Source organism: Corvus hawaiiensis, chromosome 18 (assembly GCF_020740725.1).
Source record: "Corvus hawaiiensis isolate bCorHaw1 chromosome 18, bCorHaw1.pri.cur, whole genome shotgun sequence".
Lineage (NCBI taxonomy): Eukaryota > Metazoa > Chordata > Aves > Passeriformes > Corvidae > Corvus > Corvus hawaiiensis.
Genome location: NC_063230.1, coordinates 12537122 through 12552661, shown reverse-complemented (window position 1 = coordinate 12552661; position 15540 = coordinate 12537122). Strand labels below are relative to the sequence as shown.

Genomic DNA, 15540 nt, shown 5'->3' with positions numbered 1-15540 from the left:
TCTTTGCCAAAACATGCATAATTTGCAAGTACACTGAAGTTGGAAAATGCCAGAATAAAGGTTGCCTTTCCATGCATATTCCCTAAAGGAATCTTTAATTACAAGATTCCTGGCTTCTTTTTCTAACACTGAAATTTTATCATTTCAATGCGTGCTTGATTTTGAAGTCTTAATATTTTCTCTTTTAAATAAAGACTTAGGGATGCATTTCCCCAGGTTTAAAAGAAAAGCAACAACATTGGAAAACAACAATATTCCATCCTTCTACCATCACCAGACTGCAACCTCTCTGTGTCATCCCAGGAGCCTCCTGAGCAGATTTACCCAATGCTGGTGTGGTGCTGAAGCCTGAGCAATGATCCTGTGTGTCTTCTGTCATGTGACAAAGCTACAGCTGTCAGCAAGAGGACTGGAAGGTGAGGCAGCACCCTGAGCAGAGTTTTAAATTAGTTACTTATTATTGCTCTCTCTCATCTTTTTCATTATAGTCCATATTGTGCAACCATTATCAGCCTTGCTTGGAGCAGCCACGTGAATTTCCCATATGCACAGTCACTTCTACCCATGCAAATGAATGTAAAACTTTGATTTCTGATTTGCTCACATTTTACATCTCTTTGCACTTGGTTTCTGCAGCTGAGAGTGACAGCACATAGTGCTACAGCCTTCAAATCCAGGTCCGTGTGCTGAGGAGGGTCCCACTTGAAGCTGATTGTTTTTCCTCGTGGCTGTTAAGTCAGAGTAGTCACACTGACAGCACAGAAGTTGATAATGATTTGTCACACATCCAGTGCACTAATCATTATGCCTCATTGTCTGCCTCTTTCTACTGTGGATTGAAAAGTTTTGATCAATAGTGGCACCATGCAAAGCCTCATAAAATTTGTACATTTCCTAGAATCTCTTTCCATGTTTAGGTATTTTATCTCTATAACCAAGGGGGCAATATTTCAAATCTCTCTGTGCACTATAGAAATGCCCCAAAACTAGTATTTACCTCTGCTGCACTAAAAAGGCTGTGCATTCCCAAATTTCAAATAGAAGAGGAGGGTTGAGGACTCTGGAGCCTGATTCCAATGAGAGAGCTTAGAGGCAGAAAAACATCCTACCTGTGAAGACTCAGCCAGAGTATGAGAGGGTTAAATACTTACTTTATGTTGCTTTTTTAGTTGATTAATTTAAACCAGGACTGTGCACCTGGTACTGAAACTGCAAACTGAAAGTTCTCTTTGAGATCTGGAAACAGCAACAGGCTTGCTTCCATAAATAATACTGAAAGTTAAACAGTGATTTCACAAGGTCCAGGACGTAGTATAAATAAGAAAGCAGAAATATCCAGGAAATCCTTAGTTAACAAATGTTTTGTTTTAAACATTATATGCTTTTCTTGATCTCTGAAAATCATCTTCACAGTAGACAGTAAACTGAGAGAAGTAAAAAGAAAAATTTTCTCAGACTTGAGCAAGATATTTTGTCATACTGAAAGAAAGGTTTGTTCTGGAGCCTTTCAGTGTTAATCCAAAAGCTCACAGACCTGGTGAAAGGTTAAAAAGCAATGAAATACTCTATTAATGACACCAAGCTTGTGTCAAAAAGTTTCAGATGCTGTATGCTGACACCACATATCACAGCATTCAGCAACTGCAGGAGAATGGATTAGTGCAATGCTTGGAATTGAACCATCCCAAAGGGGTTTTTAGGCATGTTGGGCCAAATTCAGCCAGGAGGTAACTGCATAGATTTGACTGGATTTATACCCTGAGAAATGTGATCTTTTTTGTTGTGGTCAAAATGTAATGCTCAGGTTAAAACTGGGCATCTGTACAAAAGTTGTGACTCTTGTTTTTAAAGAAATAATTTAAAATGTCATCCAGTTATTTCAGGTAAGCACGGGTGCTACTTCAGATCAGTGATTCTGCTGTTTTCATTTTTGGCTTCTAGACCAAACTGGGCTGCTGAAAAGTGAAAAGGAGGGAAATGGGAGAAATTCTGCAAAACTTTTTCCACATACAGTGTACACCACTTGCTGTTTCTATGTCCCCGTTGTCCTCAGGCCACCCCATTCTAGATTCAGGACCTGCTTCAGTCACAAGTGTTCCTGTTCTGTCTAAAGCATCATCTCTGTCTGGTATTTATTACATAGTCCAGTGGACTGAACGACCTGTGAGCGGGACAGATGCCAGAGGAAAACAAGCACAGGCTGGGGGCAGCCAAAAACCTGCTGACATTGAGTCATTGAGAAGCTCTGAGGGTTTTGTCCTGGTTTGGTTTGTTTATGCTTTTTTCTATCTATGTGGTTTTTGAAAATCACAAATTCTACTCTGGAAAATACATATTTTGGCTTTGTACAGGTTTCTAAATTCTGTTCAGCCCACTCAGCAGTATATTAACTTCTGCCATATGATTTGTTTTTCTCTTACGGTCTCCATGGGAAAAAAAGATGTTGGAACTGTAGTCCTTGTTGTGTGATGTTTAGGTTTATTATTTCTATGCTTGCATTGCATGTAAATGAGGGAAAGAGAAAAGTAGCCATGAGCTCCTGGGCAGCTTCAGGAAGCCTGGTGCTTGTACAGAGCTGATGTGAAGTGTGGCAGCGGGCAACCGTTCCTGTATCAGAGGGAAGGATTTTCCTTGCCCTGTCTCAGAGCAGTGGGGAGGCATTTCAGCAGCCATTACAATAATTTCTTAATCTCAGGAGGCTCAGAGTTGCTGTAGCAACCTTTTGCTAGATAAGAATTTGGCTGGTGAAGCCCCACAGGAATCTGCTCCCACTCTTGCCTAACCTCTCACATCACTGGTCTCATCTGCCACAGAGAAACCCCAGCTGTGAATCAGGCAGGGTGAGGGACCCCTTTCCACAAGTTCCTCACAGAACTTTCCCCTAATTCCTGCAATCAGATGCTTTTTGACAATTTTCCGTGGAGACGGAGCTTTGCTGTGTGTATGGAGTTCTTCTCTGCCTGAACTTGAATTGTAAAAGTGGTCATAGTAAATTTTGTGCACACAAACAAGCCCTTATTCATGCACTTGCAGATCCAGACAGTGAAGATGCAAAAGCAGGGAGTGCCGTTTGAGAGATCGGTGTGGGAAGTTTGACTGGGAGGCAGCAGGAGCTGTGGTGACACAAAAGAACTATTATAAAGTCACCAAGGGGATCAGGCAGATGGGAGCAGACTTGAGTAGGAAGGAATACAGACAAGGTCCCCAAAGCCTGTTACTTAGATTTGGATAAAAAATGATGTGTGAAGTTGGTCAGAGCATGAGGGGATGCATCACTCCTAAACCAGTTCCTTCAGAAGTGTGAAGTAGTTTCTGGAGTAATGAAAGACATTTTTTTGGCCTTCCAAATTGCTGTATGGTTGAGAATAATATTTGGGAGGTTTTATTTATAAATAATTTTGCCCAGTGGTTATAGAGAAAAGACAGTCCATATTTTGGACTGTTGCCTCCTATTTCTAATTCTACAGATGATTGACATTGTCAAACCACAGGCATGGGTGCTGCCTTCTGTTGTAACTCTGGAGGAGGACATGGCATAACTGTTGTTTCCCTTTTATATATTGTTCAATGATTATTACTTTTGAACCAGGACACGTAGGGCCAGTTCCTTCCCTGGTTTCCTGCTCCTACTCCCAGATCTGCTTCTGTAAGTCATTATTAGTCTGCTTAGACTAAAATATCAGTCACGGAGCAGGTACCAAAATCAGTGGTAAGTTGAAATAATGTGCTGAGCTGAAGAACTAGGTGGCTGAGGAGCCAGCCCACACTCCTTTTTGCCAGATGTGGTGCAGGGCTGCTGCTTCTGAGGGGTAGAAAGCTGAGGAAATTCAGTGTGAAGCTGTCCAGCAAAGGGAGCTGTGGAGAGCTCCAGGCTCTTGCTATACCAGAGATGCACCAGCTTAACAAAAAAATCCTGAGTCTGTGAGGTTAAACCAGGCTGAATCCCTAATGTTAATGCAAGATTTAACTCTTGCAGATACTATTTCAAGTTGTACAGGCAGTCACTAAACACAACCAACTGTGAAAAATACAGTTAAAAAAAAGTTTAATTTGTGCATTTAATGATTCTCACTGGTTTAAAGCCCAGGTAAAGCAGGGCGAATTCCAGAAAAAGAATCACTGGTTTGTTTGGGGTTTTTTTTAAACCAAGTACTTTCCAGTCTGAAGCACTTTTTAATTATGCAGAGAAGAAGAAGATCCATCCTGGCAGGTTTCTTGGGCTGCAGGGAGCTGTTAGGCCTCAGACAGAAAATGGGCCCATGTATGGTTATAGTCAGCCGAATGTGTCGCTGAGTGGCAGCGAGGAAGGCGAGTGGGCTTTGGAGAGCTGACTGATCTCCGTGCTCTAGCAAAGGAATCAAAACTGAATATGGACTGTGCCCTAGTTAGACTTATTCTAACTACCCAGAGCTGTGTGTCACTTCATGCAATTTGGGCTGCAGCCTGAGCTCTGTTTCGGGGGTGTCGTGTATATGTTTTTTACTGTATATTTTTAAAAGAGCACCCAGTTCTGAGGAATCTATTCCCAGCTGAAGCACACAAGCTCTGGAAAGGTCAGAGAGAGGCATCTCTAGCTTTGGTAAATAAACAAATCTCTTCTCTGTGGCTGGGATGTTGTATTAATAGCAGTAGATTTGGTTTCGCATTGTGGAGCTCCTCCTGTTTCATTGCTATTGAAGATAAGAGAACACAAAATGTTCTGTCACCCTCCCTGTGAGAAAACAAGCCAACAGGCAGAGACTATTATATTTAAAGATATTACTGAGGCAAAGGCTTGGAGCACACAAACACCCAGGTTTATATTCAGTAACTACTGGATACCATCACTGGCACATCAGTAACTCGGCCTTAGTTAATGCCTCGCATGAAAGAATTTGCAAGACAAAGTCACTGCATGAGAAATAAACTAAAAATAAGGGTTGAGCCTTAAGCAGATGGAAGGATTGAGCCTTAATTTTTCCCTTTTGCATTTTTCTTAGTGATTCAGTGCAGCAAAAAATTAACAGGTCTTTTCTGCTTCTTAACCTGTGCGCCCACCAGTCTGCTACAGTCAGGTTTACTTCAGCTGGTAACCTGGAGTTATTCCTTCATCACAGGACACCAGGACTGAAGAAGTTTTTCTCAGCAGTTCCTCACAGGAAGATTTCTTGTGAAATTGTAAAACCCCCTAGCTTGGCAGCAAGCGTGTGTAAAATAAACTAACAGAGCTGTACCCTAGAGCTTCCCTACCCAAGTTCTTTGGGAATAATTAATTCTAAAGTTTCACATGGAGCATATTTTACTTGGGAATACTCACCTCCTGGGTGGAAGGCAGACAGCCTAGTGGGTAAGAAACGTGATGGGAAGAAATGAAGAATTCATCCTTAACTAGTTGACATATATGACACAAACCATTGCTACCCTAACACTGGTCACTATTACATGAGTTGATCCGTGCTCAGGATGTACTTCTTGTCCTTGGTGGCACCGTTGCTCCAGTTGGGCGTCAGTCCAAGAAGGAGACAGTCTTCTCCTCTGCAAATAAGCATCTTCTGTTGGAGAGCAGATTGCTCGAGATAAGTAAAAATAAACACGAACCAAATCAGATAATTCTTCTCTCAACAGTAATTTTCCTTGTCCTTGAAATGTCCTCAGCTACAGGTTTATTTGTTTCCCTGATGCTCAGGTAGAGAGTCTGTTCAGAGGGGAGTTATTTTGCATGCAGGAGGCGTTTTGGAAAACTGCACCTCTACATAGGATTCATAAACAAACCAAATGACTCAACAGAAAGAAGTTACATGCAGTGAGATTTTTTCCTCTAGGGGTATTTTTAGAGCAAGAAAATAAAAATATTGGCAGAAGATAGACACCAAAATCACCAAAATTGTTCTCTCTTCAGTCTGACCAGTCTGGAATTTAGTTTCTGGGCTCGTTGTGGCCCCCAGGTAGCATTCCACCTTTCTGTGTTGTGGGAGAAAGTCTCAGCTGAGGTTAAGATGCTGCTTGTACGTGTTTGTAAGTGAATATCATTTCCTATCTGCTGCACTCATTGCATTTTACATGAAAGAGGAATTAATTATTTCTTCTAGATCAGCACATATGCAAATTCCTCTAAAAAATTCAAAAGAAATTCTGGGCAGAGACAATGGACTTCTTTGACAGCTACTGATGAGTCTTTAAGATGATTATAAATGTTCAGTGAAAGTAACAATTTTTGTAGTTAGGAATAAAAAAAAGGTAATTGTTCCATATTGTAGCTTCCTTACCATTTGAGAACAACCCCAAATTTAATTCTGCCATCACAGGAATTTTTGGCTGAGTTACATGTGAGAAAAGATTTCCATTTTGAGCATGAAATTTCTTTTAACTGTGATTTCTGATACAGCATATGCCATAGAAATGAGGAAAAAATCCCTGCAGTTTGTGTGAGGGCCTTCTGATGCTTCTGAAGGATTCTGTGTGCCTCAGTGTGTTAATGCTTGAAAGGATTTAATCCAGATGGTTTTGGAAAGGAATGAGTTTTATTTGTACCTGATACCAATAAGATTTTCTTTTTCAAACAGATTTAATAGTCATAAGAGCTGTGCTGTGAATAAGGGATTCTAAATAAAATTTAAATCTTTGCATGCAACATTTTTCATTTAATTACATCATAAGATACTAAAATTGAAATATTTATTTTTATTTTAAGTGATATCATTGTGGAATTTCAAAGCCACAGGTAACCACTACATTTATGTAATGACCACTGAAAAAATAGTGCTAGAAACAGAGAGTATCAATTTGAATTATCCCAAGAATATCATGTTCTTGAAAGGTAACCAATATTAAACACCCAATACATGAGAATAATAGGGAAATTAATTCTTTTATAACTTCAGTATTGATCCAGTTTTTGTCTTTCTAAAAATGAATTTGTGTAAAGGGTGTGTGCAGCTGAACTTTTGGGTAGTGATTTGGGCAGATTGAACCTGATATTGAGAACTTCAGTCTGTTTGAACAGCATCTGAATTTTCCTTCAAGGTGTAATAAAAGGCAGCAAGCAGCCCCCACTGCATAAGCAATAAGATAATTGCTGTTCTGCTTGGCAAGGTCATAATCTGGTTCCTGATTATATGTTAATGGCAACAAATTAAGATACTTCAAGATGATGAATGTCCAACAACATTATTTTAGTATTCCACGTGCCTGAAAATTTTCTCTTTTCTTTCAAGAATGAATCCTGTTCCCTGAAATGCAGCTGGAGAACGAGGGCAGATCAGGCCACCCTGGACCTCAGGAGATTGATAGTGTTGGCAGCTGAGGATCTAATTATGGATTATTTGGGTCGGACTCTTTTATCCCAGGTAGGTGTGACTTGATTGACTCAAAAGAGGTTAGTTCATTCAGTTCACAGGGGTTATACTTAGAGCAGGAGTGAATTATTCCCCTAAAAATTGTCATCCTATTAATCTTAAGGAGAGTCTAACAATTCCTGTAAGCAGACATCTTGATTTTATATGGAATTTTAATATCTTAATGATATTGCATGAACTGCTGGCAGTTATGTATGTTATTATTACATTTGCATTAGTTCTGTGTGTTTTTAATAAAGCTCAGGATGAAAGCATTTACTCAGAAAAATACTGTTAGGATTGTTTCCTTTGCAAATTCTCTCTCTTAATTTTGCAAAGGCAGAGCCCAAACCAGATTGGCACAGTTTGCAATCCTTAAACTGACCATAAACAGGGCACATGGTGATGTAGGGTTTATTCCATATTTCAAATTTTAATTGCTTAGGAGATTGAAAAATATTGTCTACTTGAATTACATGATAACCCACAACTGGATTGCAGTATTTTGGTGTTTTTCACAGTTTCTTGCATAAGCATTTTAAAATCTCCCCACTCATTTTATCTATCAATACACAGAACATGTACAGTGTGTCTGGGAGTTATTGTGGCACTAAATAAAAGTCATGAAGTCCTGCCTTGCCACGAGCAATGCCCCATGTAAATGATGGGGTGCACTAATTAGGGCAGTCTGAGTTCCCTTTGTTTGTTCCAAAATCCTGTGGAGGAACTCAGGAGAGATCTGTCCAAGACATTACATCAGGAAAGAGGCTCAGTCTGATTTATCCCATCGTGTAGGCGACACATTTCCAGAACTCTATGTTCCACTTTAACAGATGCATACATTCTCAGAGGGGAGGACAATGAGTTTATGCAGGAAAAAGCATTCCCTGGAAAATCAGAAGCCCAGGTGATCATTCTGCATTTAGTATTTCATTTTCTGAGACTCACACGAAGGAGAGGAGCACAACCCTGCTGCCAGAGTAACCAGAAGTTATGAGTATTAATTTCCTGCCTTCCAGCACTGATTGCCTGGTAGGCATTTCTTAAGTGATAAAATTTCTGGTTTGTTTTCTGCTGTTTAACTCTGTGATCATTCAACATCCATTAGGGGAACAGGTTTTGATTAAGGGAAGATTTCACCTTGGCTTGGGAGCTTTCTAATAAAACAGTTGTTATTTTTCTAATTTGTCTTCATACTGTCCCTGAAGCACATTGAGGACACCAGGGACTGCAAACAGAGGTGCAGCTTTGCAAAAGTTGTTTTCTTTGAGGGTGAAGGTAGTTTAGGAAGATCCAGCCCCTTGTTCTCCATGTCCCTTGCTCCCAGCTCCTCACCTGCAGCTCGCCACCCCTTCAGTTTTGCTCTCACAGTTGTTTTGTGGCCATAAACTGAACAACTGAGTTAATAATCATCTTTCACCAAGAGGTTGTGATAAGCCTGACCGTGCAGTCCCACGGAGTTGTGCCAGAACCACTGAAAAAAAATCATTGTCACCATGATTCCAGGCTGGTTTAGACTGAGGTGCCACAGAGCAGGGCAGTCCCACCTCTTCTCTTGAGTGTTCCTGAGTAAATGGAATGTGTTGGGATGTGCTAAGAAGCAACTTCAGCTGAAAGCAGAGTTCTCACTACCATTTTACTGAAGGGATTCTTGTTTTGAAGAAGCTTTGGCTGAAGCTCCACGCTATGCTATGTAGCACCCTGCAATTTAAGAAGCTGCATCCAGTTTAGGGGGGTTTTTTGCTTCCTTTTAGGTTCCAGGTGCAAATTATTGCTGGGTTTAATCTCCTGGAAACCCACATCCTCCTTGTATTCAGGGAGCAACCACAGTGTGTGCAGTAAGAGGGCAGGCTTAACCCATGCTCACTTAGTGTGTGCTTTTCCTCCAGCCAATAATCACCCCCAACTTAATTAGCTAATGCTGTGATTGGGGATTCAATATTTATGCACCAGGGAAGCCATAACATTGCAAACCTCTCTGTTGAATGTCCTTATATAAAAACTGAGGTACCCATATGGATTATTTCAAAGAAAGATAAATTGCATTAGGACTGTGTGTTTGCAGGTAAAATTTGCTCTGATGCAGCTGCTGTATCAAAGAAAAATTCCTTTATTATGAAACTCCAGTATCCATGTCTCTCCTTGTAGGATATAATACTGGAAACATTGCTGAGCCTGTGATGAGGAGCTCATCTGATTCTAAATGAACTACTCAGTAACAGGCTGTACATCTTGCAAGTAAGGAGAACACCTCCATCAAAGCATTTTGCATTGGTTTTAATTTTTTCTGTTTTCTAAAGAACCTGGGTTCGATATTATTTTTTTTTCCCCAAAAGTCTAAATTTTCAAGACTTTGCATTATAAAGTTGCGGGGTTTTTTTAAATGGGATTTTTTTTTCATGAAATGATATGAACATTTAATTTATTTTTTTTCTGTTGACACTGAATTTTCTCATGGGGAAAATGTTTTTATTCCCCTGTGGTATATGCTTGTATCAACAAAAGTTTTTGTTTAAGGCCAAATTTATCACACTAAATAGGAGCTTTCACCATTGACTGGGTTATTCATTAACTGAGGTTACCCTGGAGTTGTTCTCATGTGTAAAAGCAAGATTTAGTGCTCAGTGATAAATCTGCTGCTCTTCTATTTGAAGGCTAATCCAGCCAATTCCAGCATGCTGAGGAGCAGACAGAAAAGCAGAAGCAGCAGCTTTGTCACAGCTGCCTGGGGCAATAAACCAGAAACCCAAACTCTCCCATCCCTTACCGTGCTCCAAGGCAGCCAGTTTTTCTCTGGCAGCTCTTTCACATTCATGCATCTTTACAATTTTTGAAGACAACATTGAGTAATATTCAAATAATATAATATTAAAAATAGCTTCATCTCCTCTAACTCAAATGTACCAAGAACAAGCCCACAAATACCAGTTTGCCCAAAGTGTTTTATCCTGGTTCCTAAGTGAGACCCAACCTTGTGTGCACACATGCACACACACAGGGCTTCTCCTGATCTTATCTCTCTGGCATTACAAAAAGATCTCAGGGTAGGAGAAAAATCTCACATTTCATTTTGTTGACTCCATTAGCTCCACGAAGCTTTTTATGTTTGAAATTCCTTGTTGCAATATAATTAAAAGCTCCTTCGGGAATTGGCTTTATGTCTGTCTGTATCATATTCGTTTATTTCTACCTGTTCTGATCTTTCCATTATACTTTTCAATGAATTATCACATCACAAATGTACAGAGATTTCACTCCTGAATTGCTTTTCAGGCAGTGGCAGGGTCAGCTGAGGATACTCCAAGTGAGGACACTGACTCGTGCGCTGGGAAATTCGGTGACGTTTGAGATGTCGTTCCTTTGTGTTCCAACAATCCAAACCTCGGGCTAGGATGGGAGTTTGGGGGTCTGAACAACAATATTCAGGATCAGACTCAGGAGGTTTCACAGGGACATCAGGTTGGGAATCCTGGGCATGCCCTGAGACCACAGCCCAGAGACAGGGACTGGATTCCTACTTCTGCTTCTGTTCCGCTCCAGAGTGGAGTTTGTTAATCCAGAAAATACCATCAACAGCAGCAACTCGTTGATCTGGCTACGTGGCCAACAGAATTTACTAGGAGTTGTTTGTCAATTATTTTGAGATTCCGTGATGGGAGTTGCTACACCATATAGTTTCTTTTAACCTGATTTGTGGATGTGCCAATGGAGTCACACGGATTCACAGGATCAGAGTCGCTTCTCTTAAGCTGTCCACAAATGCTTTACATGACAATGCCATAAAATCAGGGAACTGGATATTCTGGAGTTAGAACTTGAGCTATCAGTCACAGTGTAACAGAGCTATAAAAGTGTGCATTGACATGGAGTGTGATCAAATTAATATAAACAATATACTCCCGAGCATATACTTACTTATCCCACATAGATCCCACTGGCATGTCTAGATTTGGTTTCCATGTTATTCCTTGGATTTGATCATTAGGTAACACGGGGCAACATTAATATTGAAGGGAGAAAATCTTGTACAGGATAAACGACAAGAACATTCACTCTGTCAATTCTTTTATTTCCAGCAGTGAAACTGCATTATCATCGCCACAAACTAATCCCATTTTGTCCCTGAGTGCAGGAGGTCTGTAGCAGAGTGATACAAATGAATTAAACTATATTGATTATATAGAAAATTAAGTGCAAACTATTTAGCACATCCTAAGTGATTAGATGCAATAAAACGTTGCAGAGACGATTGCACAGCTGGCAAACCCAAGTCAGGAGAGAACAATCGGCCGCTCTGGGGGAGCAAGGACCTGGCTCCAGACCTTGGCTCTTCCACTGGGAGCCTGACAAACACCCTTTGTGCTGGAGGGGACAGGTGTCAGCCCCGTCCCAGCCCTTTCCCACTCCCCATTTAGATTTTACATCAAGTCTCTGTGAGCTCTGCCTTGAAATCCCATTTTTCTAAGCAAAGACAAAGGCAAACGCCTTTTATTGGCACTGGTTCCAGAGGAGCAAAGGTGTTACATAAAGGGCTGCTGAGATTTTGGATTACACAATATTTTTAAGGGGCATGTGATACCTCAGAGACTATTTATATGTACATTTGAAAGTAACTGTTGATTACCCGAACTAATTCTTATCCTAAACAGATCCACCACTAAGAAGGTACAGAAAAACAATTCTGCAGTAGCATAAAATTAAACTGACTTGTTTGTGGGTACACGAAAGGATTAAAGAGTATAATTTTACTCTCTTAGACCAAATGAATTCCTAAATTGGAAAAGCAGCTCTGTCCAAGGTCGCCTCTGTTGTTTCCAAAAATATCTCGAAACAAACGCAAGAGGGGCACTTTGTTGGGTGTTATCTAGACATATATAGTTTCAATCAAATTCTTCAACAAGTGTCAGAGTAAAAGTCAAACATTTGTCTGACACTGCCAAGTCACTGGCAAGTGAATCCCCTCAAAGGTTTAAAATAAATTTGATAACAGAATTATGAATTATGGGATGTTTTCTCTAAAGAAAAAGCCACGTTAATTTGGGATTGTATTGTAAACACCTTTTAGACATTTCATAAAAGGGTTGTCTAATTCTTTCCACAACACTAGGTGAAGTGATACAAGGTTGTGTTCACAACCCCAGGAAAATATTTATAGTGCTTTTTCCAGTATATAAGTTCCCCCCTTCCCTCTCTTTGTGTTTTATGATCAACCTTCAATTAAACCAAGAAGCAGAAAAGAACCTTCATGGTATGAGATTTTGAAGTGGTGCATTTCCCATACAAATGGCTGAAGTGCAGCATAGTTAATAAAAACCACAAAAGGAGCAGTAACACAACAGCAAGAACCCACTGTGAGTGAGCCACACTCCACCTCACTGTTAGAGCCTGGTTAGGAGCTGTGGGAGACGTTTTCTGAAGGAGATTTAATGTCAGGATGATGCTGTCACTGCCCAATTTTCCTCACTGCCCCAGGAACATTAACTGGCTCCTTTGCTGCTCCCTGAGCCCACGGGAAGGGGAAATGAAGGAGAGGAACCCTTAGGGCCAGAAGATGTAACGTGAATGTAAAATATTAGTGGAACAGGTTGTCTGTGGGTGACTTTCGGTGTTCTGATAGTTCTGTTTGCTTTTTAACGCGCTATAAAAACACGGCAGGCTCTAAGCACGGAATGAGGGAGATGGGGACAGTGTTTTATAAATACTTTATAAAACCTCCAGGGTTTTAATGCTGCAGTCCACAGAAAGCTGGTTTGGAGCACTGCATTATTTAATAGCAGTTAATAAGCAAAATGTACAATTTTAATATGATTTTAATTTTAAATGTTTCCATTTTTAGGATCCCAAGTTAATCAGCCATTTTTGCTCTGGGTAATTCTTCACTAATGGCTCTAAAATTTCTGTGATAACTGCAAAGAAATGCCTAAACCCTGGTTTACTCACCAGAAAATGCTGTAGTAGTGTAAACCAAGTAAACCGCTGAATTATTCATACTTTAGAGTTTCAACTGCTGTTTAAAAAAGAGTAATCCAGTTTCAAAAAAACAAACATTAACCCCCCACAAATTTTAATTGCAGAGAATCATAATGGTTTTTAGGGTTTTTTCTGATTGAACCAGTTGTAAAATGTATAAAGAAATTGAGAATTAGTTCCTTCTTTATTTCCCTTACTTGGTCATTATTTGTATGCAATGTAAATCTTTATGGTTTTGTTGTTGTTGCTCCCAAAGTGCAAAGCATATTTCCTATTCCATTCCAGGAAAAATAAGTAGGGAGAGAGAAAGGAATTTATCTTTGATAATGGGTAAGATCCCATTTTCCATGTTCCTGTTAACTGCATTTTTCCTGGTATTAGCAAAATGTGCAGGATTTGGCTTTATCCTGTTTCAAGAGTAGACTTAATTAAGTGCTTATTGTATAAATGAGTGGGTTTAGAACTTGAGCAGTTGCAATAAAATTTAGAAGCTTTAAAATGACATCTTCTTGTGTAATAAGAGACTGAACTGAAGCAGGAAAATAGACATTGACTTGAGTAGATCCATTTGCAGGAAAAGAACTGCAGCTCCTGGCTTTCAACAAATGCTGGAAGTGTGTCTCCTAATTAGCAAAACCAGAGTTTTTTCTTTAGTACACAGAATGGAAGGTCAAAAAAGGGCAAAAATACACTTTTAAATAATAAATATAATTAATTCCTTTAAATACAAGGTAAAGAATACAGTTTTAATCACATGATAAACACACTAAATACTTCCAGCACTGGATTTGTGCAACAGCCTCTCATAAATGCCTACTAAAAATCAAACCACGTTGCTCAAGACTTGTTATTTCAATTGTTTGTACTGAGAAAATCTTCCACAAACAATTTTTGTTATAAATTAGAACATGTCCAATGGAACATTGATTTATGTTGGATGAAAGTCGTTCTTTCAGATAATTACTGTTATTTTTATTTGCAGTGTGCTGTAAATCTGATGATGGGCCCTTTAATTCCTGCTTGTTCTGTCAGGATGAAGAACGGAGCTAAATCCAGTAGACCTTGTTTTGGCAAAACTCCCGCTGAAGTCAGGGAGGGTTTTGTGAAAGGAAGGCCAGCGTGGTTTGTCTCCCAGTTCCTGCTGATTATTTGGGACATGTTTGCTCCCTCTCCAAGCCCTCAGAGCTGCTCACCCAGGGTGACACCACCACGGGAATCAGGGAAATCGGTGCCAGGCAAGTGTGAAAAATGCCCTTTTCACCCACTGACCTTGGAATAACACGGATTACCTCGGGAGTTTGGAGACTGCCACTGTGAAACTACTGCTGCAGAGATAGGCACAGAGAATTTGGAGAGCCCGCTTTAAATTCACGCTGAGAATTTAAAGAACTCTTTAAATGAGCTGGAAATAGGTCAGATTCTGATTGTTAGAAAACAACTACCCACGTGGGTGTTGCCAGACAGGTGGGACCTTGTGATAAAGTTGTTGATTCGTGTAATACTTCCTTACTGGAACTCTGGCACAGCCACGAGAATGTCAGTCCCGTTCCCATTGCACTGGAGAAAGGCAGCTGAAGGGTTAACGGCGTTCCCTCGGCAGGAACCTCCTGCCGGGAGTGATAACGCCGGGCACAGGGCTTTGCTTTTTACAGGAGCTCTGAGCAAACACAGGGCCAGAGAGAGAACCCAGAGCCACGGGCACCAGAGCTCCCCTTGTCCCAGACAGGGTGATGGAGAACAGCGTCCCACACCCCGCTGTGGCACAGCCTTTCTCCCAAGGGGACACTCTCAGGTGACAGCATCCAGTCTCTGTGTCTTCAGTCACCATCTGCCTTCATGTGGGAGCTGGCTCCAGGCTGGCCAAGCACTGCCAGGGAGGGATTCAGGCACTGCACCGAGCCAAAGGGCTCTGCATCGATGGCTCGCTGGGGACAGTCACCAGGCAGTGAACACTGAGCTGCTTCTGGGCCAGACACCAATCAGTGATCCAAGGAGCAGCTCTGACCTGCATTTCCAGCTCCAGAACCAGCAAGGCACTGGGAGAACAGATTCCACATTGATTCCATAGGTAGTACATTATCCATGGACATCTCCAGGCACTGCTGAACACCTCTGCTGCAGCGTGTTTGTAACAGAGAGCAGCATCCCACTGTAGGGAAGTCTTGTCAAGAAAGCTCTGGAAATTGGGATATTTAAACATAATAGCAGGGCCTAACCTTCATGACTGTGGGCAACTATATGCATGTGACATCCTGAG

At 40.7% G+C, this 15540-nt stretch overlaps 1 long non-coding RNA gene across 1 annotated transcript; it reads left to right on the top strand.

Annotated features, from left to right (window-relative positions):
* The first annotated feature begins 157 nt into the window (after window positions 1-157).
* On the top strand, window positions 158-14513 carry LOC125335347. The gene is made up of 3 exons (XR_007207424.1): window positions 158-416; window positions 7194-7325; window positions 14316-14513. It is a non-coding gene; the product is annotated as an uncharacterized LOC125335347 (long non-coding RNA).
* The last annotated feature ends 1027 nt before the right edge of the window (window positions 14514-15540 follow it).